At 48.9% G+C, this 27,726-nt stretch overlaps 1 long non-coding RNA gene across 1 annotated transcript in view; it reads left to right on the top strand.

Annotated features, from left to right (window-relative positions):
* LOC116150026 (uncharacterized) overlaps nucleotides 1–27,726 on the top strand; it is a 257,491-nt gene that overhangs the window by 157,751 nt on the left and 72,014 nt on the right. The window contains exon 3 of the long non-coding RNA XR_004133686.2: nucleotides 9,637–9,734. This is a non-coding gene — a long non-coding RNA (uncharacterized LOC116150026). The remainder of the gene's footprint in view (nucleotides 1–9,636; nucleotides 9,735–27,726) is intronic.

The following is a 27,726-nucleotide window of genomic DNA, read 5'->3' as shown; positions in this document are numbered from 1 at the left end:
GCTTTGCCTCCTGATCCCCTGGCTTCTCATCTGTAAAGTGGGGAATTCTCACTCTTCAGAATGTTGGGAGGATTCTGTGAGATTTTACACATTTTAGCACAGAACCTACCACATCACAGAGGCTCGTTATTAAATCAAAGTAATTATTGTTGTTCTTGTCATGACTGTTACTAATCAAATGGTGGAGACTGGGGTCATGGAGTGAGCTTGGGGTTCGAGGACTATTCCAGTCCCAAACTCACCTGCTGTGAGACTCGGTCGTATATCAGCACCTTCTCTGAGACCTAGTGTTTGTAAAGGAGTGGATGGAACTTAGTGGCCCCAGAAACCCTGCTGATTCTGTAATTCCAAGGGTGGGGCCATCTCTCATCCCCGTGTTGCCCCACGTGGGTGTCCTCCTTCCTCCCCTGGACTGTTGCTCAGCCTCCTTCTGGCCTCCTTGCCTCTGGTCTCGCCTCAGCCCCTCCACCTTTCTAAAATTCTCAGATGGCAGTCATACTGTGTTCTCCTGCTCAAACCCTTCTGTGGCCATTTCCGTTCCTTGGATCCAGTCAGAGCACCTCAGGTTGGCACCCAGACTCCCTCCTGCTGTGGTCCCTCTCGGCCTCTCATCGCCTGCCTCTGCCTCTTACACTCTGTCTTTCCAGTGGAATACAGAAGTCAGTGTTAGCTCTCAGGCACCATGCTCTTTCCTGCCCCCCTACCCTTGTTCTTGCTGTGCCTTCCTCTAGTGCTCCATCCTTGCCCTTCCTCTCTTTGTCTTCAAACTACTTGAACTTCAGGGTTTGGCTCAGATATGTTGTACCTCGAGAAGCGTTCCTTCACCTCCCTTCTTCCTGTCACCCCGCCCCAAAGCTGCATAAGGTCCTTCCTCTGAGCTGCCTGTATCCCATCCTAGTAATTAACACTTCCTATTGTAATGGTTTACTGACTTTCTTGACTTGTCTGCTGGACAGTGGCTAATTTAAAGGGAAGAGAAAACCTTCTTCATCAGCACTCTTTGGGAATTTTCTATTTTGTTGTTTGCTTTATGTGCTGTCTGTAAGCATCTTGAGTCCAGGGTCTTATATAGTTCACTTGCCACTGGAATTGCAGCACTTATTTCCGTGCCTGGCACATGGCAGGTGTTTAATCCTTGAATTAATAAATCTGAAATCTTGGCCCATTTTCACAGATTTCTTATTAACCATTCTATCCCTGCTGCCTACAAAAATGCCTGGTGTGAAAATATTCAGAAAATAGTTACTGAATGAATAGGTGAATGAAACACATGACTTCATAGATAACTGTATTAGTCAGCTGTTGCTGTGTAACAAACAGCCACTAAAGCTCAGTTGCAGACAACAATAGGTATTCTCATCTAGCTTTATTCTGTGAGTCAGCTGGGGCAAGTCTCAGCTGCAGGTGGTGTCTGGCTCAGCTCCACATGTCTGTCATTATCTGTGGGCCAGCGATCTAGCCAGAACCTGGTGAGGACAGAGGTGCAAGAGAAGAGGTAGAAACATACACGGTTTCTTAAGATCTCATCTCAGAACTAGCAGCTTGGCCTTTCCATTCCTATACCGTTGGCCAAAGCCAGGCATGTGCTCAAGCTCAGTCAGTGGACAGAGATGTACCCTGCAGGAGGAGGGACTTCAAAGTCCCATGGCAGAAGGCCAGGACACACCAAGGAGTGAAGGATTCAGGGCCAATAAATCTGTTACCTCCAATGACCACCCCCAGTCTCCAGCCCAGACCTCATGGCATGTCAGCTACCACTCACTGTGACTGCAGAGACAAAGTGACCATGGTGGCCCTCCCATCTTCAAGACCCTGGGACATCTTTGCACTCTGTGCATTTTACTCCCTCCTTCATCTCCCACCTTGCAATTTTCAGAGATTTTTCTGGAGCCCACACTAAACAGTCTCTAGTCTCTGCCCATAGGCACTGCTGTGCTGGGGCATGTCACAAGCACACCTCCTAGCCTGTCTTCCTCCCTGTCCTTCTCCCGGTCCACAGCACATGTTGTGAGGGTCCCCCTGATGTTTAATGCATGAGCTCCAGTCCTCCCTGCAGCCGCCGCAGACAGATTCTCTCAGCATGGGAACGGCCATGAAATCAGATGACTGTACAGGAAACAGTCCCCCCCACCCCCAATCCCCGCCCTGCCTCCCCGCCTTCCGATTGTTGTGAGGCTGCCCTGCTTCGACTCACTTCCAGTTTTGTAATCTCTTTTATTAATGTGCCGGAGGCAGAGAAGAATGCATATGTAATTTCCCCTTAATGGCTGGTGGAACTTCTTTTTGCTTTCTTTCTGAGCATTTGTTCGTGATGTGCCTGCACACACGCGTACACACACACACACACACACACACACACACACCACACTGTAGGTCAGGATGCATTGAGTGACAAGGCAGTGGATGTCAAAGTACAAACACAATCCTGGAATATTTTAGCAGGAAAGGGTCTGAATTTGATGGCTGCCACGTTGCAGTCCCAGAGCCCTGTTCTTCCTCAAAATAGCATCAGAGGGTGCTGCAGGGTGAGAAAAAGTGTGTGTGCTGGGCGGCGGGGAGGGATGTTTGGCTCTTCCCTGGACCTTGCTTCAATCAGAGCATCTCTGTTCTACCTGATTTGTGTATCGTGGTTACATATAGGCTTGTTTGGAATTAAGGGAACTTCTGCTGTTTCCTCTGCCTCTGGGTTCCCAGAAAGGTCAACCAAATCTCAGAGAGTCTGTGACTTATCCAAAAGGGCCTGGGGGTCCTGGGGACTGGGCCCCCAGTGTCCTGATTCCAAACTTTATGCTTTTTGCTTGCAAACAGGTTATACCTCAGAATGCTGAGTAGCTTCACTAAAATGGTTTTATAAATACTTTTTTTTCCCCCGTCTCCTAAACACATTGACCATGGATGCTGTGCTAAAAGGAAAAAGCCACAGTGGGGAGATCTCCTTTTGCTCTCTGCAGAGAAGACTAACATTGGCCGAACACCTGGCATGTGCCAGGCACTGGACTGCAGATACTTCAGATATGCATTATCATATCTGGGATTTATTGGGAATCCAATGGGAATTATTGTTTCCTGTGTCCCACATGAGGATGCTGAGGTTAAGACAGTTAAATGACTTCCCTCACCCAGGACACAGGGAAAATGAGATTTAAATGGGGATTCTCCTTATGTTAAAGAGAGGACAAAGTTTCAGAGTGCTCAAATTCTTCCTGTAGCTTAAGCTACAGTCAGAATTATTCAAATGATAATATATGATGAAGTGACCACAACTGCTGCCAGGGATTGAGTGCTGACCTTGAGCCTGGCTCCTGCTGAGCGCTTTCCATGCAGGGCTGACAGGTCCAGCTGTGCAGGGTGTGTACTGCAGAAGAGCTCCCAGCCAAAGGGACAAGGGAAAGCTGACCCAGTTCTTAAGAGGCTCACCAGACCCTGGTGGGAGGTTGCTTTCACCTGGAGGAAGAGGGTGCCGATCCCTAATCTCTCTGCTGAGAAAAGCTGCCTGTCCCCAGTTCCCACAGGGGTGCCCTGTACAATCTGCTGTGCTGTCTGCACACACGATGTTATACTCCCGCAGCCTCCAGGGTAGCTTTTTGACTACACCCATTTTAAAGACAAAGAAACAGAAGCACAGGGGCATTAGATTTCTTGCCCGGCATTTCACAGCCCTTTCAGTGGCAGAACCAACATTTAAACCCAAGGTTGCAAAACTCCAAGGCTAGAGGAGATAGGAATTTGCAGTTCTGTCCACCCACACGCCCTGTCCCCTCAAAGACTGTTAAGTTTCACAAGGTTCTAAGGATAGAATCTGGGGGTACAAGGTTTGGGGGCTCCTGGAAGGAAGTGTTCTTTGCCCTGTGGAACAGGGATTAGGAGAGATTCTGGAACAGCAAATGGCCCTTCAGGGTTTTTTTTAAACCAGTTTCTCTTTGGATTGCATGTCTGTGCTCTTCTCTGCCACCCCTCTCCCCAAAAGAGATCCCATGGAGGGAGCAAAAGACCCCCAGATCCTGCAGGTCTGACTTCCCCCTCCCTGTACCCTTTCTCCTGGAATACCCAAGAGCTGGAAGACTCCCTAGAGATAAATATCTACACAGTTGTCACACGATGTCCCAGAGCCAATTACTCCCTCTGAGGGACCCGGAGGTGGCTTGAGGAGTTGACACATAAAGAGGCAATAATTTGCAATTTGCTGTTTACACATAATCAGAGTGTACCAAGGGGGTAAAATAGTGTTACAGCTTACGGCTTCCCACGTTTTATTTTGATCTTCTTTTAAATAAATACGTAAGTGGAGCACGAGCTGGAGACACATGTTCTTGAAAAAGAAAATGTTTGGGTGTGTTTGGCTAAAGGATGGTATCAAAGATGTGGCAAAGAAGGTTGAATGAGATTGTATCTTCACCAAAAAGGGGAGCAGGCAATGAATGACAGTCCCAGGAATCTTACTCTGTGCCACGCACTGAGGCAGGCACTTGACAGGAGTTACGGCTGTGGATCCTCACAGCCATCCTGGGTGGTAGGTTCTACTCTTAGCCCTATTCTACAGGTGGGAAAACTGAGGCCCCAGGGGATGAAGTCTCCTGGCCAAGGACATATGATCTGCACAAGCTGAACCCAGGACCAGCCACCCAGGCCAGACTGATGCTGGAGTCCATCCTTCAGCTTCCAGATTCATTTCCCTGAATTGTGATGCTGGTCTTTTGTTTGGGGAACATTAAGGGGCTTAAAATAGGGGTTCCTCTCGACTGGGGAGTCTTGGGGAGGGGATGCTGTTTCTGGTTCTTCTCTGGGTGTCTCTGATGATCATTTCCATTGCCAGGGAATGGGTTACTGGGGACCAAGGATCCGTGGGCAGGAGACCTCAGGGAGGGGTATGGTGACAGGGGATGCTGTTTATAACCTAAGAAAAAAGCCCTGCTCAGGAGTGTTCCCAGCTCTGGAGTTTTTCTCAGTATCTCTTAGAGTTCATTCTTTTTCTTTCCTGGCCTCCTTGAGACCTTGGATATTTTTGCTACTAAGTAACCACCCCGCCCTCACCTCTTGTGACATCAAGGAGCCAAGATCCCTTCCTAGAACTTCAGAGTTCTTCCTCTCTTGTTTGGACATATCCTCCCCTTTCACTGGCTTAGGATCTCCGACCACAAGGGACCTCCAAGGCAGATGTAGTCCAACCCCAGAGTCAAGGTAGGCAGAGTGACCTCAGCCCCATTTTATAGACAAGTCCACTGAGGCCAAGTGCCCACTTCTGGCCCAGCATAGGAGAGAGGACTCAGATGGATTCTCCAGCCCATCAGGACCCCAAGTGGCATGGTTTCTTCTGTATGGGGGGTGCCTGTCCCTCTCTTTGTTCCCCACTTATCCCTGTGTCTGCGAGCTGTGTGCAATTTACATCTACACTCACCCACATTTGCATGAAACACACAGACACACATGCAGGACTGCTCCTGGCTTGAACAACAAGGGATGCCAAATGCCGTTCACATCTTTCTGGGGAGGAGGGCATCTATCCCGATTCTGTCTTTGCCAAAGTGCCATACGTACCAGACGTACATACATTCCGCGTGAATTTCCTTAATCTCCTTCACAGCTGTCCCTTTCCACAGCCTCTGCTAGAGCATTCCCAAATTATTTGTCTCCTAGCTGGTAGAGCAGCCCATTCCCAGACTCCTCCACCCCTAAACAACCACCACCACAACAACAATAGCTGCTGTTCACAGAGCCCTGGTTATGTGCCATACACTGGGCTACATGACATTGCATCTTGTGGAACTCTGGGATGGATGCATTATTAACTCCCTTTTACAGGTGGGAAAAATGAGGCTCCAAGTTTAGGTGCCTCACACCGGGCTGGGGGCTGAGATTATGTGCCGTGGCTGACCCTGACTCATGGGCTGGTAACCCATGTCAGGCTGCCCTCTGATATCTCCATGTAGCCCTGCCTGCCACAGTGATGACCATAACACAGGAGGAGGCCCCAGAGGGTAGCAGTTAAGAAAGTATACTGTTTCAACCTCTGACAGTGCTCTTTTCTGTCTGTGTGAATTCAGCTGAGTCACTTCATCTTTCTGAGCCTCAGTGCTCACTCCTGTAAATGTGGATCACAGTGGTACCAAGCCACATGGTGTTACTATGGAAATGGATACAATAATCGCAAGGCAAGCCCTCAGCACAGTTCTCAGCGCCCAACTGATGCTGGATCCTTAAACCGTTGTGATATAGAGATAATTGTGATGTCTGACCCTCAAGGCTCTCTTGCACTGGCTTTGCCTTTCCTTCCATCAGGAAGGCCCTCCACCGCCATCTTGCATCCTTCTCTTTGGCTAGAAGGAGGTCCCCATTGGTGTCCACAAACTCCGCACCATGTCTCGCCTCTGTTGGATATGTCCAGACGTCTGTCTGACCATCTGCTTTTCACCTCTGCAGATCCAGGATTGGTTTGTCCTCAATGCCCAGCTCAGAGATGGACCCCTACTTGGGTCTTTTCTTTCTTGCCCATTGGAGGCTATCTATTCCTCCTCTGGGCACGACCCTGGGCCCTAGTGTGAGGTCCTGCAGTGAGCTAGGATAAAGACACAGCTACACCTGTAGGACAGGATCCTACTTTCTTTTCTTGTACTTTAATACCACTAGACAGAGGGAGCCCTGGGTCCCTGAATGACTGTGTGGAGCAGTGGCCTATGTCATGACAATCAACATTAGACTGTGCTGTGAGCAAGAAACAAGCCTTGTTGTGCTGAGCCATGAGAATTGGAGGCTGTTTGTTATAGTGGCTAAACTGCCCTAATACATCTAACTAAACTTTATCTTTCCTCGTACCCACCCCTCATATGGTTCCAGAAACAACAATTCATTTAAAAGTATACTTTAAAATAGAATGAAAGAAAAATGCACATGGCCGTAAAACAGTGCCAGATCTAATACTCAGAAATCTGTACTGTGAAAACCAGCACTCCTACTACATGTGGATCAAAATTTAGCTCTGAACTTCCTAGCAGCCAGGGTAAAAAGGGAGAGCTGTTCAGTTGCACACTAGCCAGAGCCTTTAAGATGAATAAAAACACCATTGGTAAGGATAAATACAGTAAGAGTTACATAATGTTTTTTACTCAATATCTTTATGAAAAAGATCATTGCATGGTTACAGCTCAACTCAGTTTTGTGTGAGTGTGTGTGCTGTGTGTCAGGCTAGCACTCTGTGAGCCATGAGCTTTATTCTGGAATTGTGTGTGTGTGCCTGTGTGTGTTAAGGTGTGTTGTGTATGTGGTGTATGCATGTTGAATATACGTGTTATGTACTGACTGTGTGTTGCACCTGCAGATGTTTTGTGTGCATTGTGTGTGTGTTATGTGGATGGTGCGGGTGTATCCTGTGGGCATTGTATATGCGGTATGTGTTTTGCGTGGGTGTTGTGTGGGTGATGTGGGTGCTGTGTGTGCATTATGTATTGTTATAGATGATGTGTGGATGGCCCAAGTGTTGTGTGTCGTGTGTGCATTGTGGGTATGTGGTGTGTGTTGTGAATGTGTATTCCTGTGTGTCGTCTGACATCCTCTGACATCCCATGTCCTTGCACGGTCTCTGCAGGCTTGGGGCATGTTCCCTGTGTGTGACTCTGTCCACCGTGTGTGCCTTTTGTGAGTGCAGTGCACGCTCCTTGGTGCTGCCTCTGAGCTTATCATGGCGCCCCTGCCCCGTGCAGGCTCCGTGCACACATCTTTGTGTGCACCCTGTGAGTCATTGCAGATACATCTAGAAGGTGGTGACCATTGTCTTCAAACAGAGAACATCCATTAACACATTCATTAATTAGGATCATGTTGACACTTCTATTGCTGACTAAAAACATCTGTTTGTTTAATCAGAATCTCCTTAATTCCTTACACTTATTCTCTCAGTGAGACAGGATGGGCTTGCTTTCCCCACGTGTGTACACTGGGGTTTTATGAGGTGGGGGCACGGGCTCTGTCAATATTGTCACAGGGTGACAGCTCTCGGGATGGCCTACAGGTTTCTTAACAAATGAACATCCCTTTCAGCAGTGAATAGGGAGTTGTCCATGGGTCAGCTTGCCAGTGGCCAGTCTTTGTGTGTTGGCATAGCCTGAATGACACATGTATAGATCAGATGTAAGAAGTCCGCCACGTGCTGAGTCTCAGTGCTGCTGGGCGTGACGTGGTGCTGGGTGTACCAGATGCTCCACTGCACTCTCTTTCCAACCTAGGTTTGTACCCTGAAGCCAGCAACAAGTTGCTGGTAACCTTTTCAGAGTCAAATCTCCTCTCCCATGACCTCAGTTTTCTTACATGTAAAATGGGATGATAAAAGGACAAAACTAAAGATTCAAAGAAAACATGTCTAAGGGAAATACCCAGCATGGCACCTGGAACTAAGGAGATGCCTGAAGAATGTCACTTCTGTTCCCTCACCCTCCCACCTCGCATGAGTTCACAGGGGTCAGGAGAGGATGACAGGGGAAGAGACTCAAGGTCAGGGACTGACTCTGGTCACAGTGCTACCAGTCACACCACTGGGCATCCAGTGCATCCTTCTTCTGTGTCAGGCGGAGCTAGGGACTGCAGCACAGAGGCTGATGAGGCATCATTCAAGACTGCGGAAAAGAAGGGCATTCCCAGCAGAGGGGAGGGATGAGCAAAGGTTCCCAGGGCCTGAAGCGCAGAGGAGAGGTACAGGGGTGAAGCTGACGGGGAGGAGGCGATGGACCATGGGGGAGTTTTTGTGGTTGGGTGTTTTGTTGTTGTTCTGCATCTTGTTTCATTTACTAATATATTTGGATACCTTTTTATATACAAATATATTAGTAAACAGTTCTACTTCATTCTTTTAAACACTTTTTAAAAAAATATTTATTTATTTATTGAAGTATAGTCAGTTACAATGTGCCAGTTTCTGGTGTACTGCACAATGTCCCAGCCATGCATGTACATACATATATTCGCATTCTTTTGAACAATTTAAATAGCTTCCTATACATGTACATACCTTGTTTTAAAATCAGGACAACATTGATAGACTTTTGAGGATGTCAGTGTGATTTTTCCAGGGCACCCCCCAGCAGCAGGTCAAAGGATATGTGCGTATGTGCTTTTAAAAAATATTACTTTTTTTTTTTTTACCATTTTAAAATTGTGGTAAAATATATGTAACATAAAATTGCATTTTATACCAAATTGAGCGGTGAGGTGTTTGACTTCTTCTTTAAGCATACTTGGCACCTAGCATTGCTGCTTTCTACCAGTAAAGTGGGTCCCAAGCTTTTCTCAAAAGGATGGTAAGAAGATTCAATGGAGACATGCTTAGAGAGGCTTGTTCAGTATGTGGTCAGCATCCGAGATCCAGGCATTATTATTGGGAATTGGCACAGCCCAGTGCTTAGGGGTCCAGACTTTGGACTCAGGCTTGCCACCTGTGTGGCCTTAGGACAGTTACTGCACCTCTCTGGACTTTGGTTCCTTATAGAACTGTGAAAATTACATAACATAATACAAATAAAGTGGATGATGCCATGTGAATATTCAAGAAATAATATTTTATCTTCAAAGCATCATGATTACCTTCTGCTGATTCTGTGCTTAAGGAAAAACTGTTACCTCAGTTAAGTTTTATAAATTTCTGTTTTGCAGATTTGGTCCAGGTGATGCTGCCACACATCTTCTTTTCTCCACACCAGAGCATTCTAGCAGATCCAGTTTGCTCCTGCAAATGATGGTCATTGTAAGTGGTGAGTCTTTGCAATGACAGCCTCATTCTCTTACATAGCAGAGTGAGATACTCGAAGGTGAGAGGAAGAACTGAGCTGTATTTCATGCTCCCTGAGAACTAGGTACCATCTTAATCCTCACAACAACTCTTTGGCGGAGGCACCATACCCATTGTACAGATGAGGAAACTGAATTCAAAAAGTTTAGGCAGTTTGCTCAAGATCACACAGCTAGTAGATACTGGAGCCAGGAACTGGACTTTGAATCCAACTCCGTCTGTGCTTTTTCCTTTACACTGAGCAACTCATTTATTAGATGGGTGGACCCAGAAAAACAAATGGATTTGTCAGGACTCTTTAACTTACAGAGATGAAAATTCCATTCAAAATGATTTAGGCAAAAGGGGAATTTATGGGGTTTCATAACTAAGAGCCTAACTTGGATCCATATGTGGCTGAATTCAGAGGTCCACCAATTTCACCAGAACTTGGTTGGTTTCTCTCTCTTTTCCTGCATTTCCATCTCTCAGCTTTGTTTTCCAGTGTGCTGGCTGGATGGATATATATATTTTTTTATCCGTGATGACAAGATACTCCCCGATAGCTTCAGGTTTCTGTCGTCCGGGTCTGGCAACCCCAGCTAAGAGAGAAACAGCTCCAGTGAAAGTCTCAGAATTTACCCTGATTGACTTAACTTGGGTCACATGTGCATCCATCTGCCAGTCCTTCCAGCCTTGGGACGAATGGGACGCTCTTATTGGCCAGATCAGATCCATATGACCAACTCGGAATTGGGAAGGCCTCATTCACCCCATGCAGGACCAAATGAGCCTGAGGTGGAGATTTTCCCAGAGGAAAGCCTGCAAGCTTAACTTAAGGATGGAGATGCAGCTGCCGGGTAGAGAATAGGAACTCACGTCCACTCCAGCCAGCTTTGGAGAATGCAGAAAGGCATTAGAGGGGTCTTAAAAGGCACTTCAGTGAGTCTAAAAATGTCAGCCTTTATCCCCAGCCAGCCTCCAGGCAGGGGGACAGACCATGTGACTTTACTGAAGTCCCTTCCCAGCCAGCCTTTTGGGACAGCTCCAAATAGGACTTATTGTTCTGGCAAATCCACCAAAGCCTTGGGAATCAAAAAGCTAAGGAAAATGCAGGACCATCTGCCAGGGCGCCTGCCTCCCCCACCCCCAATCCCCTCCTCCTCCCTCTTCGTCGTCGTCTTCATCTTCTTCGTCGTCTACTTTTAATTATGAAATGTCTATTGCTCGACGATCGATCTCCTGCTTGTAAGAGCAGCTGGGGTGATATATGGTGCGTGAGTCCTCTCATCCCACAGCGCGACTGAATATTGCCTTTGACGAAGTGCTTATTAGTCATGCGTTGGAGAAGAGGTGAAATGGCTTGTAGCTCTGAGGGAGGGCTTACGGGGGAGGGCTGTCAGTGCTGGGGGTGCTGTGAGGAGGTTCCCTTTTGGCCTCTCTAAGGAGAAGGACAGACACAGCCCAGAGGGACAGGCTGTCCTCGTTGAAACCGTCCACCCCTGGATAAGCCACCACTCCCAGATTTTCACTCAGAAATATACTCTCCCCTCTTCTTGACAACATGCCTGAAATTCTACCATTAGCTAGATCATCCTTTGGGCTTAAGAAGTCACCCTTAAAGGCTAGCATGGATATGAGTTCTAAAACTACTATTACTATTTCAGTAGTCACCTTTTCTTGAGCAATTATCCTTTTTTTTTTTTTTAACACATAAAGAGACCGTTTCAGAGAAACCAAGTATAAATGGACTAGAAGTGCTCAGATTGGGAGTCGCTCAGGCAGACTGATCTCTGAACTATATGTTTCCTGTAAGGTAACGTATTAACCCATTAGTACAGACTTTCAGGGGGTTGGGGGCAGGCAGAGCAGCCAAAAATTGCCTCCAGGATAGGCATAGAGTAGACAGATTTTAATTTGCCTAATTGATTGCCTCAGTTCCCTGTGTCTCTAGTTTCTCATCAGAAAAGTGAAAAGGCTCATAGGATTATCGTAAGGATTGAAGGAGATAATTCTTGTAAAACCCTTAGCAAGCTGACTGGCCCTTAGCAAGTGTCCAATAAATGTTAGAGGCTCTTGATACTAGTACTCATATTAGCCGCTCAGGGGTCTTTCTATCTCTGTATTACATACAGCTGGCATTCTGTAAATGCTTATGGGATTAATACATTTTTCCTGACCTCTATGGAAAATGTATGAACTGGACCATTCAGGATACTTTAGTTGATCCTTTGCTCTCATCCTTGTGTCAGTTAGAGCCACCTGGAAATAATGACAGTGGTGGTTGTGGTGGTGGCGGTGATGATGATGATGGAGGTGGTGATGATGGTGGTGGTGGTGATGATGATGGAGGTGATGGTGGTGGTGGTGGTGATGATGATGGAGGTGATGATGGTGGTGGTGGTGGTGATGATGATGGTGGTGGTGATGACAGTAGCCACCATTCCTGAGGCAGGGCCCTAGATCTGGGTTCTGTGAGGGGGTTAGGTGAGTTAGAAATGTGGAAGCCCTGATGGGGTGGAGTTGGGAAAGAGAAGAGGGAAAATCCCACTTCTTCTAGAACCTCTACATCCAAGCTACAACTATGTCCACTCTTTCCCATTTTACTACACCTGGGGGTCAATGACCATGCAAATCAGATGCCAGGCATGCCCCAGGTGCAAACCCATGATTTCAGAAATAAAATACAAACTATGTTTCACAGCCTCCAAGGGTATTAAGAGCCTGACAGTTGCTATCCCTGATCTCATCCCCTGACTTCTCTCTTCATTCCAGCTGTATGAGCCTTATTCTTGTTACTTGACTTTATCAAGTTCTTTCCAGGACCTCTGTGCTTACTGCGCCCTCCACGTGAAATCCTCTTTTTCTGGCCCTTGGCATGGCCAGTTCCTTCTCATCTTTTAGGTCTTAGTTTAAATGTCAGTTCTTTAGAGATACTTTCCTTGATCTTTCAACATAAAGCAGTCCCATTCCACCCCAAGTCATCCTCTATCCCAACATCTTGGCCATTATCTTGATGACAAAGGATTAAAATCTGTGTCTAAATTCTTTGCTTGGTTTCTATCTCCCTCACTGGAAGCAGGGGAGAACGGTTCTGGCTACGTTCATGATTACTGTGTTCTCAAAATCTTGCATACAGTAGATGCTCAGCATGAGGCTTTTTGATTGAAGAAATGTGTCTCTATTGTGTGTGTGTGTGTGTGTGTGTGTGTGTGTGTGTGTGTGTGTGTGTGTGTGGTGGGGTGCTAATGTGAAGCCATTGTCCCACTGGATTATGGAAAGCCATTTTCCCCAGTGGTGGGATGTCTCTACAGTGAGTGACTGAAAAAGAAAAGACATCTCCGGTTCTGAATCCCCATCTAGGGTCATAAGGAGAAACTAGGCTTCTCCAAAGCACTGGGAAAGGATAGGGAAGGAGAACTGAGCTAGAGGTCAGTGTTTGCTCTTGGAGAGGCAGCCAGAAGGAGAGGGACTGGCTGAGGAAGAGATTCAAGTCAATGGTCCAGGGGAGCAGCTGGGAAGAGGGAGATTGGAACCAAGGAGAGAGACAGCAAGAGAAGGAGAAGAAGAGAGATAGATGGAGAGAGATAGAGGCAAAAAGAAGACAAAGTAGAGAGAAATGCAGAAGAGGGAAAGAGAGAGGTGGAGGGAAACAAGTGGAGAGAAAGTGAGAGGGAAAGAGGAGAGAGAGAAAGAGAAGGAAGGAGAAAGAGATACATCTATGAAAAGAAAGAGGTGAGGGAGTGAGGGAGAGAGAAAATTATATATAGAGAGAAAGGTAGGAAGAAAACAAGAGAAACATGTCTTTTATGGGAACAGTAATCTGTGCAAAGGTGAGAGAGACTGGGATCCCAGGAGCACATGCAGCAGCCTCAGGCTAGAGTCCAGAGCCCGCCCATTTCAGCACTCTGGACAGAGCCCTGAGTCTTCACCTGTGACCTTCGGCAGATCCTTTCCCTGTGTGGTCCTCCCTTTCTTAGCAGTCAAATGGGACTACTTACACTTGCCATTCAGAGGCATTGTTCAAGGGATGGTACAGAGCACTAGTCATTCGAGCCACCTGGAGAGTCTTAAAGAATATTGACGTCTGAACCCAATCCCCAAGTATTTTTATTCAATTATTATTATTTTGGGACAGAGGCCTGGGCATTTTTAAGATGGCCGCTCCCCCACCCAAGTGACTCGAATGTGCAGGTAGTAGGTGTCAGAAGCTCTAACCAGTGGATAGAAACTTCTGAAGAAGGCCAGCACTGCTGTTTCTCAGCCCCACTGTATATGCTACACTGTTAGAGAAATGGGGGCCCAGAGAGGGAGGTGGTCTGCCCCAAGCCATGCAGCCAGCGGGGCAGACACATTGGATGGTAAGAAAAGCCTGGAAGGGACCCTGTGCTGGTACAAAGGCTTAGCAACGCCACCTCCACCTCCCTGCCCGAGGGCCTCCCTGTCACCAGGCTGGCTGACACCCTCCAGCCCCGCAGGAAATCTGTGGACTGAACTCACTTCCCACGTGGATGACCCCCAGCCACAGAGGAACCCCAACATGTTAAATTCCCCCTCCTCATTTGTTCTCTGACCCATTTCACATCTGAGTGCTCCTCAGCAAACCCACCTTCCATTCTCTGTCCCAGCTGATGGAGAGGCAGGAAGGATTAAAGCTGGTCCTCTCGGGATGCTGACCAAATGCTTCATGCTTGGCTTCAAACACGACTGCTCTGGTTTGTGAAATCAGTAAGAACATCAGTGGGGTGAATCATCACTGACCTTAGCAGCGTCTCCTTCGTGGCCACGTTCTTATGCATGGGAGGAGGGTCGAGCAGGGGTTAAGGTTGCTGACTCCCTGGCTGCTCAGGTCCAAATACTGGTTGCCTCTCTGGGAATCTTATGGTGATCTAGGATAAGTAAATCAGTCTTTCCAACCCTGAGTTTTATCACCTGGAAAATAGGTAGTAAGAACTTCCTCTTAAGCTTCTTACAAGCTTTTTTGAAGTATGTCTTGAGTATGGTGCAAATATTTAACAGATGAGAGCTGCAAAGAAAAAGGAGGAGGACATGAAGGAAGGGAGGAGGAAAAGGTGATGATGGTGAAAGTGATGTGGTGGTGGTGGTGCTTTATCCTCCTGATTACTTTGATGACTTGTTACGGTCCTTTATGGAGTAACTAAGATCTGGAGAGGGAAAGTGACCTCCCTGGGTTCACACAGCAGACCATAGACAGAACTCACCCTCCTAATTCCATCTACCCTAGTCTGTGAAGTCTCCCACTAGGAGACTCCCCAGAAAGCCTGTTTCCCTTGGAATTGTCTGCAGCCCTGAGGATGGGTTTGCTCTGGCCCTCCCACCTCCCAGTGTTGATGAGGAGGTGAGGGGTGCCAGGTGTAGAGAACAGAACCCCAGCCCTGCACCAGCTGTCTCTGCACCTTGCAGCAAGTCACTGCCCCTCTCCAACTCTCAGTTTCCCCTCTGCTCAATAGGAGGGGGTTTTGCTTGGCGGCCATTGAGTGTCCCGAGGAAATGATATTCCAGGGCTCTCTGGGATCCCACCTGTGATCTACACTTCACAGTCGGTCCCAGGAGCTCAGGGAGTCTCTAGGGACACTTAACAGCTTCCGAATTCTACCTGTGGGGGATTCTACTGATGTCTGGGGAGTTTTCTGGTGGAAAAGCTTATTTCAATAGGTGCAGACTCAGGGGGTAGATTCTCTGGAGACCAGGGAGCCTGGCAGGATGAAAAAGGGAGGAAAGTGCCAGGGCTGCGCGGGTCCCGGTGGCTGCAGTGGGGGAGGCTGCAGGAGCATGTGCTTCTTGTGAGCCTGCCGGACAACCTAGAGAGTGTCAGAGCGTTTGCCTGCATTGTCTCAGAGAGTCTCCCTGTCCTGTGGAGCCTGACGGTGAGGTCCACAAGAAGAGGCACCAAGAGTGACAGCATGTTAGAGACTCAGGCACTCATGATCTTAGAGGCAAAGGACCAGGGAAACAGACAGAGACAGCCAAGGAAGCCCCGGGCTGGCCACTGATGGCCTGTGTTCATGTCCTGGCTCTGACACTCTCTGTCCTTTGACCTTGGGAAGACCCCTGCTCTCTCCTGGGGCAGTGCCAGCTTCTTCAGCCACCTCTGTTCCAGTGCTCATGGGTCTCTCCTGGGCTCTTTTAATGGAAGGAGGGACACAGGACAGGTAAGAACTGAGTTTTTTTTTTTTTTTTTTTTTTTTTTTTTTTAGTGACAGCATGGGTAAAGACTCACGAGGAAAACGTATTTTCTTGCTCTCCTTCCTTCCAGTGGGCATCGGTGCCTGTTTGTCAGAGAGAAAAGGAAGCAATGCACTTATTTACAAAAAATGCCAAGAACAGAGGGAGGGAGGTAGAGTGGCATTGTTTCCCTCTTGGTTTTGGACACTTAAGTTGTAGTATCTGTATTTGGATGGTGGCTAGAAACAGGAGGCCTGCGGTTAGACTCCACGGGTTTGCAATCCTGGCTCCACCAATCCCAGTTGTGTGACCTTGGGCAAGTGAGTTGGCGTCTCTGAGTCTCAGCTTCCTTGTCTCTTAAATGGAGATGATCATTTCCCCTCTGTGAGTGTCAGGCTCCCCATCTGTATTGAGAATCAGCAAATGCACTGATAATCACTGTTTACTTACAAATTGTCTCTCTCATTTGACTCTTAAAAAATAATCACAAAAGTTAATGTGAAAAATGTGCCCACTGGCTGCCAGGCACTCTTCCAGGCACTTTGCATGTATTAACTCGCTTGACTGTCCTCCAGCCCTGTGAGTCATGTGTTACTACTATGGTGACTGCATGACAAATGGGGAAATGGAGGCTCTGAGAGGTCAGTCTCTTGGTCAAGGGCACCTTGGCCAAAGCCATCTATCCTTAAAGTGGCAGAGCTGAAATTGAACCTAGTTTTTTTTGGCTTCAGTCTCATGTACTTATCCGTGACTCCCTAGGTCTCCTGACACCCAGGCCATGGCCCAGAAGTCAGGCTGCTGTGGGTACCCAGCTGTCCTGCATCCCCACCTGGGTCTGTCAGCCCAGCTCAGAGTCTGTTCCCCTTCACGCACACTGCCCTCCTCTACCCGCTGCAGAACAATCTTGCTGAGCCCTCTGCGGGGCACTGGCCAAGGTCCTGACTGATTATTGACAAATTAAAAATATAAGCTATTGACCAGACACTGGGATGGAGTCCCGGAGCCGAGGACCTGAATCTCAATGAGGTAGCTGAGCGTGGAGATCGATTCTGCAGGTGGAGGAGGAGGCGGACAAATTGCCCCCTGCCTAATGCAGAGTCTGATGCTCTGGTTAATAACCGTCCAGTGAGAAGCAGGGGCAGGCCTCTGCCTGAGTCAGCTCTCTCCCCACCCAGCAAGAGCCCCACATTATACACATCTGATCTAGCCATCAGCAGCCCCACTGGAGGAGGAATCAACTAGCCCCACTTTACAGATGTGCCCATTTAGAGATACACAGTGTTGTCCAAGGTCAAAATCTAGTAAGTGGAGGGGCTGGGATTTGAACCCAGATTCTCCTAACTGTAAAGCCTGGAGCTCAGAGACTCAGGCAAACCATAATATAAATCCTGGCTTCATCTCTTTTAGCTGTGTGGCTTTGGGAAAATCACTATACCTCTCTGAACCTTTTATATAAAATGTGGATAATAAAGTCTACCTTGCAGGTCTGTTACAGGGATGAAATGAGAAGGCGAGAGATAGCTCTTTCTGCACTGGACACCTCTGTATGCCCTTCCTGATCCTTTTTATCCTTCTCTGTCTGCAGTTCCACTCAGGTAGCTGACCCACGTGGGCCATATCAGCAGGCTCCCTTGCTCTCTGACTCCCTGTATGGTTTGGCTAACAGGAGGCAATGTCAGGAAATTGGAGGGCAGGATGAGAGTGGGGTTGAGGTATTTCTTCATTCTGCTCCCTCCCTGGCTGGCTCTGGGTTGACGCGGCTGTGCTGCCCTACCCAAGGCCTCTTCCTGTTGGGTGGCTCTCAGTTCTCCCCAGTACCCAGCATCAGTCCTTCCTGTGGATCCTTTAAAGTTAGGGATGGAAAGGCTCCCTGCTTTTATACCTCCTAGTGCTGCATCGTCCCTTGTTGCTTTCCCCGTCTCCCTCCCTCACTCCTGTAAGTATCCCACCCTTAAACTCTCCTAGGCTACCCCACCAAATGCACCTTTGGCTTCCTGCCAAGACCCTGAGGATCCACTTTCTAAACTGTAAAGTGTGGTACATGTGTTAAGGGCTGTCCTTAAAGGCGTTGCCACCATCATTACCCTTGACGAGTCTCTCTTTTCCATTCATCCATCACTGCTCACACGCCTCTGTTAACACCCATGCCACTGAACAAATACAGCTGTTTGGACAGCGGCCGTCTCTGCTGGACTGTTACTTCCTGAAGGCAGAGCCTGGAGTCATGTGGCCCTGTCCTGGCTACACTCCCTGTGGCTGCACCAGGGTCTCAGGAAGAGCACAGGGAGTGTCTTACAAATAAAGGAGCCTTAGATGACTTTTCCGAGGTCACACCCCGAGAACCGGACATGGGACTAGGACTCAGGCCTCCCAACTTGCAAAGTGAGAATCTGAAAATACTTGTTAAATAATGAGTGAGTGAACAAAAGGATAGATGAATATCACCACCCCCAACCCCGAACCAACAGATTAAAAGTGCTCCGTCCTTCCTCCTGCTGCAGTGGTTCTCACCCAGAGGTGATGTTTGGCCCCCGGAGATATTTGGCCACATCTGGGGACATTTTTGCTTGTTACAACTTGGGGAGTTTGCTACTGGCATCTGGTGAGTAGAGGCCAGGAGTGCTGCTAAACATCCTAGAATGCACAGGACAGCCCCCTCACTAAGGAGTATTTGACCCAGTATGCCAGCTGCACCAAGGCTGAGAAACCCTGTCTTACCATACACGTCTTTTGAGGCTCCTACCTGTCGGAATGGCCTAATTTCACTGGATTGGCTAAAATATTTTCCTTATTATAAAAATAATAGGTGATTGTAATAGAACACTTATATAAAAATATAAGGTAGAAAATTAAACATTGTCCCCAATTCCCAAACCCACTGTTAATTTTAGGATGAATATCCATCTGCTAATATTTCTGCATTTATGCGGGTCCACACAGACACGTGCTCACACATGATTCAAGGTCATTTCGAACATGCAGTTCTGTGTACAGCATATTTGCCATGTTCTGTCTTAATCATTAGTCTTTAACAACTTTCTGAATGGCCACACAGAATTCCATTGTGTGTACATTCCATAATATATGCAGATAATTGGGGTGATTTCAACCTTTGTACCTACAATCTTTCCTGAGGATGGGTTCTTGGAAGTGGGATTACAGAATTGGAATGTTTAAGGCTCTTGATACATAACTAGATGCCTTCCTGAAAGGTGATTCTACTCCAGCAGTGGTCAAGGGCCCGAGTTCACCTTCCCGTTGCCAGTACAGAATCAACTCATTAAAATCCGTGCCAAACCAGCAGTTTGCTTCTAGTGGGATTGGCTGTATACCTTTTTCCATGTGTTCATCAGCCATGTACATTTCTTCATCTGGGAACTGTCTGTCTGTTTCCTTTGAGTTCTTTTCTCTTAGGGTTTTAGTTGTTTTCTGTTTGATCTGTAAAAGCTGGTTAAAAATATGGAGGGCACTAACCATTTGTTTATCATAAGGGTTACAAATATTTTTCATCTGTTCAGCTGGATTTTAATTTCATTTATGATGTCTTTAGTCACACCTTTTTTCCCCTTCCTGTTTCATTTCAGGTACTCAAATCTATCCAATTTTCCTTTCCTTTGTGATTCACTTCTTTCCTTTTTTCTGCTGAAGAAATGCCCCTCCCTGGTGTCATTAACTCCCTATTTTTGTCTTCAAATTTTTATTAGTTTTTACACTTGGCTCTGCATTTACAAAATCCATCTGGAATTTATTTTATTTTATGAAATAACAATCTAGGTTGATACTCTTTTTCTTCCCAACCCCCCCCCCCCCAAATAAAGGCCATTCTCCTTGGGGGAGGATGTCAAAGCACAGTGAGTGTCTTCTCTGGGAGCTCTGTTGAGGCCCCTCCCCAGTCTTCTCAGAAGCAAGGGGGCGCTCAGCATTATGGGGGCCCCAGGAGATGAGGGGCATGCTGGCCTCCCTTCTCCAGAAGATTGTGAGGTCCAGTCCTAGCAGGTTAGGCCATCAAAGGACCGGGTGCTCTGCACTCACACAGCAAGCATGCCAGCTGTAGCCTGCTGATCCCCTTTTTCCTTTGAATGCTTTGCTCTTGAAATTAACTCCAGCTGGATGCAAGACCCTGCTTTGGTGAGACACCTTCTGAGTTTTCTGTAAAGACTGCACTGGCTGCATTCTTCATCAAAGTGTCCTGTATCCCCAGGGTGAGGGGCTGTATCCATCCGCAGCCACCCCAGGGGATGGAAGGGGATCAGATTGGACTCAGCTATTTTCAGGCAGGCTCCCCTCACCCCAAAATACCTGTATGTGACCACAGGTAAGGCTCTCCCTGCACCTTGCTGAGTGCTGTGTATTTTATCAGTTAAACAACTGTGCCCTCTCCGTGAAGGAGTTGTGAGCCTTCGATGAAATAACAGATGTAGATTGCTTTCCACTATGGCTGGAACACAATGGTGCACTTACTCGAGATGGTAGCTGCAGAAATCATGCCACTATTTTCCATTTTCAAAGCAGGAAAATTCCTGTCTAGCTCAAGGACATGATTTGCGTCTGTTTATGAGATAGAATTACAGCACTCCCTGCGTATGACTTTCTGGGTAGCTTTCCAGGAGCCTGTCACCTGGGGAAGCGGTCAGTGAAGAAGCTAACATCTTACCAGGAGCTCAGGATCTAGAGGCTCTGGAGATGCACTCCCTGGGTTTAAGGCCCCCTTCCGGCCCTCCCTGGCTGAGGCCCAGGCTCTCGAAGCCTCAGTTTTGTCATCTGGAAATTAAAAGCAATTGTACTACTATATGGCTGCCTCCTGTATTATTTTGGAGCAAATCTAGACACTCTGTCATTTCATCTTTGGATAGTGCTGTATCTCCCTCTGAGAGATAAGGACTCTAAAAACTATCTTAAATTAAGTTTTAAACCTCCGTGTTATTATCACCTTAGGTGGTTCTTAATATGCACTCAAGTCTGACATGCTGCCCTGGATGCTCTGCTGGCTCTGTGAGGGGAGGGCCAGGGCTGTCCTAGTCATGGAAGCATTTACAAAAATCCTGCTGATGTCAGCCGTTTGGGTTAGAACTTGGAATAAACAAGGAAGCAAACAGGAGATAGGAAGAGCTAAACACGTCCATGAAGGAAGGAGCCAGACTTCACTGGCAAAAGGAGTTTTTTTAATTTTTTTATTTATTTATTTTTGCCTTTTTGCTTCTGCAGCCCCAAGCTTGGAGCTTGGCACTCTGGGGAAGGCACCAATCAGATTGTTGCCTGCATGTTGGAAAATATTTATGTCACCTACCAAGCTGGGAGCATACTCAGCGGGTTTCCCGGGGCCGCCTGATAGACAAGGTCGCATCCCAGCAGCTGTGAGGAAGGAGGCGTGCCGGTCTGGCAGCTGTGCTCGGTGCTGGGGGCTGCCAGCAAGCCTGGCATCGCACGTTAGAGGGAGACGCACTTCTGTGACCACCAGCTCGAGAGCAGCGGGGAGAGGGGGGATCTCTGCTGTCTGAGATAGCTCTGGGGAACCGCAGACCAGCTTGGGGGTGGGAGTGGGGTGGAAGGTTGGAAAGGACGAGGAAAAAGCATGGACAGGGGGATAGCGCCAGAGTAGGAATCTAGCATTTTTGAGGTGTTGGCATCGTGAAAAGTGCTTTAAAAGTGTTATCTGCATGAATCTTTGTCATATCACCTGAGATGAACAGGGTCATGACCATTTTACAGATGAGGAAACTGAGGCTTTGAGAGAGTTGATGAAACAAGGGAGCTGGGTCTAGTCTGTGTTTCTCAGATCCTGTAGAGCAAACATTTACCATCAAGCCATACTCCTATATATGTAAATTGAAAAACCCACAAAAAACGAGCAAACCAGAAATTCACCACCAACTACTATCAATCTATCTGTCCGTCCATCCATCCATCCGTCCATCTCTCGTTAGCTAGCTGTTGTCATTTATCAACTTGCATTCAAGTTGTGAAGTATTATCCTACAGAGTTGGAAAGACCTCCAGTTTTGATCACAGGAAACAGCAAGCCCACAAGATAGGACTCCAAAGATCAACCTTACATTTCCACCACTCCCATAAGGATGCAGATTGCACCAGTCTGCCCTGGCCAGTTGTTAAGAGTATGAACCCTGGAGCTAACCGCCTGGGTTCAAATCCCAGCTCTGTCACTTATCCGGGGCCCTTGGGCAAGCTGCTTTTCCTCTCTGTGCCTCAGTTCCTCACCTGTAAAACACAGATGTGAATAGGACTTCTAGGAGGAGTTTTTAAGTTTGAATGAGTGAATATTTGTAAAATGCTTAGCACACCACAGGGAGCTGTGCTATATGTATTTGCTGTCCTAGTTACTCTGGCTGTGTAAAAAAAATCGTCCCAAAACTCAGTGGCGTAAAGCAGGCACAACCACTTATTATGCTCACAGAGTCTGTGGGTCAAGAGTTCAGACAGGACACAGTGGGGATGGCTGGTCCCTGCTCCATGATGTCTGGGACTTCAGCCAGCAGACTTGAAGGCTGAGAGTGCCAATTATCTGGAATCTCACTCTCACATGTTTGGTGGTTGGTGAGGGTTGTGTGCTGAGACCCCAGGTGGGAATATAGGCCAGCACATCCATCCACAGCCTCCCTATGGAGCTTGGGCCTCCTCACAACATGGCGGTTGGTTCCAAACCTGGGCATCCCAAGAAGAAGAGAGCCAGGTAGGTGCTGTGTGTTTTATGACCTAGTCTCAGAAGTCACATGTTATTACTATTAACGCACTTTATTTGTCAGAGCAGTCCCAGGCCCTCCCGGGGTGAAGGGGAGGGGGAGTGGACTCTACTTCTTGGTTGGGCGTGGCAAGGGATTTGAAGAACAGAGAGGTTTGGAGATGTTGCAGTGGCTCTTTTGGAGAAATATGAACTGCTCCAGCCGTGACTGGCCATACTCAAGCTGCAGGCATGGGGATCTTGGGGAAGGAGGTCTCAGCAAGTCCCTAAGGCTGGAGAGCAGATGCAAAGGGCCTACAGCAGCAATGTCAGAGAGGTGGAGTGGGGTGAGGGGGGAGTGGAGGGAGACAGGTGCAGGGGCAGCCCTGTGGTACCCTGTAGGCCACCATAAGGATGTTGGGTTTTGTAATAAGTATGTATAAAGTCAAATGAATGAATAAATAAATGAAACAATGGAGAGATGGATGGGCTTATGGATGGGTGGGTAGATGAGTGGATGGATGGATGGATGGATGGAGGGATGGATGGATGGAGGGAAGGAGGGAAGGTTGGGTGGATGGCTCGATGAGTGAATGGTGCATGTATGGACAGATGAAGGGATGGATGATTGGATTGAAAGGTAGGTGGATGGATGGATGCCTGGATACATGGATGGATGGATGGGTATGTAAACAAATGGATGGGTGGGTGGATGAATGATTGGGTGGATGGGTGGACAGATAGGTGAATAGGTGGATAGATGGATGGATGGATGGATGAGTGGATGGATGGATGGATGGATGGATTGACGGATGGAAGGAAGGGTAGATGGAAGGAAGGGTAGATGGATGGATGTACAGATGGGCTGTTGGTCCCTAGGAACATATGCGCTAAATTTAATCTATGCCGTTTTTTCAGCATTGCCTTTCCATTTCTGACCCACATTAGAGCCTTGACCCAGTATGGGAAGCACCCCCGGAAGAGCAAGGCATGGCACAGTTGATGCCCAGACGCTCTCAGGGGCACAGGCTGAACCTTAAATAACGCCTTTTCTTTCACAGGAAGAGTCGTTCTGGTGGCGCAGGCACCGAGAGGCGTTTGGGGCAGGCAGCCGTCACTAACAGATTCATTAAGCTCGCTCCAGAGCAACGATAAAAAATCAATTTAGTTCACCAGGCAGCTTGAACGGGCGCCAGGAGCAGGGGAACCCTCCCATCCGTGAGCTCAGGGCACACAGAGAGGTGCTGTGGAATCAGTGGGGCTGGTGCACGACAGTGCCCCATGGTCGGGGACCCCCCACTGCAGGGCGCCAGGAGCTCTGACAGGACGCCCCGGGAGGGGGACGACAGGCCCACAGTGGACTCCTTCGAGCATCCCAGGCAGTGTAGCAGACACACCTGATGGGCTGGCATGCTGGCCACGATCCTGCTCCCCCACTTCCTGATTCACTCATTGACATTTTAACAGTCCCTGAGAGCTGACTGTGAGCAGTGCAAGGGCTCGGGGGACTGGGAGGGCTAGGCAAGGCCTCTCCCTCGTGGAGCAGATGCATGCAGGAGGGTGGGTGTGAGCAGAGGGGTGGGGGGGGTGTGAGCAGAGGGGGAGAAGATGCCACGAGAGGGAATGTTCATCCGTCAGTGTCACAGCAGGAAACAGGTAACAACCTGGGGTCACCAAAGGGACCTGTAATGCAGGGAAGAGCAGTTGGCGTGTGGCCGGTTATGAAGGGAAGCTCAGGGATGGTGCTGCACCTCCAGGTCAGCAACAGTGGGGAGTCGTTAGCACCCGAAGCCTGGAGGAGAAGGAAGGTGGTGTTCCTGGGACCTGGAGAGAGGTGAGGCTGCCCACCAGGGCCTGGGCTTCAGGGGCAGAGTCAGGACAACAAATTCCCCAGCCTGCCTTGCCTTCCGCACCCCGAGCCCCTCTGGGATCTGCATCAGGATGTCAGGGCTGAGTGAGCCAGGTGGTACAGTCGGTGGAATCTACATTCGCAGGGCACAGGGCTGGGGGACTCAGGTAGGGGAGAAGTTGGAGGAGCAGACGGAGAGTAGACAGTGCAGCCCTGCAGAGCCCAGGGACTCAGCGGGGACAGAAAGCTCTCACTGAGCCTCATCACGGAACGTTGTGGCTCCCTACAGAGTTCTCGCTGTGTCTAGGATGCGTGGGCTGGTGGCGCTTTCCTGGGAGAGGCTGGATGAAATAAACGGATGGAAGTAGGCAGGAGGTGGGGAGAGAGGGACAGAAATGCGAAGACATGGGGGTCCCGGGAAAAGTGGTGGGGTGCGGGGAGTGAGGGAGAGGGGCAGAGATGCAGGGACGTTCAAAGAGACAGACACACAGACGAAAAGACGGGGATGGTGGGGGGAGGATGGAGAAAGAGGAGTAAAGAAGACACATGAGAAAATGTAACTAAAGGACAGAAAAAAGGGAGAAAAAAGGGGGATATCAAGGAAACAGAAGGAAATGAGAGAAATTGCTGGAGCCCAGAGTGCCGAGTTCAGCTTCGGGAGGCAGGGCAGAAAGAGCAGGAAAATACAGATGCAACTGAGAAGATTCACAGGAGCCCCGGGGGCTGGCCAGAGGCAGGCGTGGGTCTGAGAAGTCACTCTGCCAGTTCTCCAGAGATACAGAAGGCCCAGGAGTGGGCTTGGCCCCTGGGCTCCTGGTCTGTGTGACCTCAGCCCGCATCGGAAGCAGCTGGGCCTCAGTTGGCTCATCTATGAAGTGGGGGTGACTCAGGGCCCATGTCCCAGGCAGGGGTGCAGAGGAGCTGAGTGGTGAGTGGACAGTGCTTGGCACGGGGTCGCGCTGCCCTCAGTAACATGGCAGCTGAACTGTCTGCAGGGAGACCACGAGGCGTCTGTCCGTGCGGGGGTTCGGGGTCCCAGGGACCGTCCCACACAGTGTCTCTCTAGTTCTCTCCCAGATTGTGGGCCAGCGGGGTTCTCTACCCAACAGAAAAGGGGAAGAGAGTAACACAGACCCCCCAACAAACACCACATGTGCACATGCAGTGCACATAACAGAACACACGCTCACATACCACACGTACACGTCACGTAAAAGGCCACATGTGCACACGATACACACATACTACAAACACCACGCACACCGTACGCGGCACACACACACACACACACACACACACACACACACACTCACACACACACACACACACACACCCCCCCCCACAGCTCCTGAGCAGAGCAGCACCTCCAGCCCTGCTCACACTGACAAGTCGGGAGTGGACCGGGCTGGACCTGGTGGCCAGTGAGATGGGCGCAGACCATCACGGGTCTCTGCAGAAAGGTGCCCACATCACTCACCCCCTCAACCCCTGCCTCCCCATTGCCCCTGACCCCAGGAGGCCAGGCTGAGGGCCCAGGAGCCTAGAAAAATCAGTGCAGAGAAGAGTTAAGAAAACGGCCTGTGTGAACTGAGGGAGAAAGAAAGGGCTGGTGGGAGAGGAACTGAGACTGGCCGGGACAGGAGACTCTGAAAGACACACCTCCAGTGCCAGTGAGGCCTGGTGGGGACAGAGAGGGAGACCAGGAGGGGTTTGGAGGGCACCTGGGCTGGGGTTGTGCTGGGAGCCCCTGAGGCGGGCAGGGTGCCGAGGCAGGGAAAGTGAGGGACTGAAAACAGGAAGGCAGGGAGACTGGGGCCCAGGGCTGGGAAGTGACTTTGTTAGGGCATCCAGCAGGCTCAGGGCTTTCCTACGGCACCAAACTCTCATTTTACCCACCTCCCTGCTTCCTTGGTCACATCAAAAAGCAAACTGGTAATTAGAACAGGAGAGAAATGGAATTTCTCGAACCCCTACTATGCACCAGGCATTTAATTCAGTGACTGGTGGGTTCCTCACAATAAGGGTAGTGTGTCTGTGTGCCCTGATGATTTCCACTTACAGAGAGGGAAATGGAGACTCAGAATGGGGACCCCCACCAGGACCTGGCCGAGTCTTTCTGGTGTCAGCCCTTCCCGCACCCCTCTGGATTGCCTCCCATTGCTCTGGACCCTGAGATGAGAGGGCCCTGTGTGGACGGGGTGGAGAGGAGAAAGCTCTCACCATCATTCCTCTGGGTCTCCCTCTGCCAAGGAACGCAGCCAAAATTCCTTGGAATCTGTTGCTTTAAACTACGCACAGGGGAGAACAGAATCAGACAGGGATGTTTGTAATGGTTTCCAAATGTCTGGCTGCAGCTGCCTCCTCGGCAGCGAGAGGCAGGGAGGCCTGGGGATGGGGGAGGCCTGCTCCCCGCCTCTCCCCTCCACGTGCATTTCAGGGGTGCTGACACTTCTGGAGACCTGGGGGGAGGGATGTGCTGCTCCGTTGAACACGCTAAGGGATGAAGGAGGCGATGATGGTTCAGGGTACCGCTCTCCTTATCTGTGAAATGGGGATGGTCACATCACGATCAATCACTCCTCCCCTTCTACGAGGTCCTTTACATGCATTGACCATCTTGATAAAATCTCCCAAGGATCCCCTTGGCTTGCCCATTTGACAGGCCATGTAACTGAGGCTCAGAGGTGAAGGCCCTGGCCTATGACATATAGTGGTGACTGAGGGAGCTCTTGAATCGGGTCTGTTTCCTGAATTCTTGCTCTTGTTTCGCACGGGCCAGGCGCACGGGAGACATTCAGATGATTTAAAAGCTACGTTGACCTGAGCCTCTTAGGGGTCAGTGGTAAGTGTTAGTGAGTCCCCTGTGAGTCACACAGACGTGATCCCTGTGGGGACGGTCATCTCTGATAAGTCGTCCTCCCCCTTACGAAGACTCAGTTTCCTCTTCTTAGAGTGGGGCGTGGTGGCCTGAGACTTGTTGGTTTGTTGTAGGGGGCTGATTGGATAATGAATGGGAAAGCTTTCCCACCACTGGCGGGCACACAATAGGTGGTTTTTAATAACGTCAACAGTATAATATAAACAAGGGCTAATTATTTTTGACTGTCTGCTGCTCTTTATATGATTTTTTTTCTCTCACTCAATCCTACCTCCCATCCTATGAGGTCAGTTTGATCCCAGTTTTACAGAAAGAATGAGGCTCAGAGAGGTTAGGTGGCCTGCACGAGGTCACACAGGATGTGGCTGAACTGAGAGCCTGGTTTAT

The sequence above is a fragment of the Camelus dromedarius genome, chromosome 31 (assembly GCF_036321535.1).
Source record: "Camelus dromedarius isolate mCamDro1 chromosome 31, mCamDro1.pat, whole genome shotgun sequence".
In the NCBI taxonomy this organism is placed as follows: Eukaryota; Metazoa; Chordata; class Mammalia; order Artiodactyla; family Camelidae; genus Camelus; species Camelus dromedarius.
Note: the sequence above shows the minus strand (reverse complement) of the source record. Positions and strands in the feature narration are given on the sequence as shown.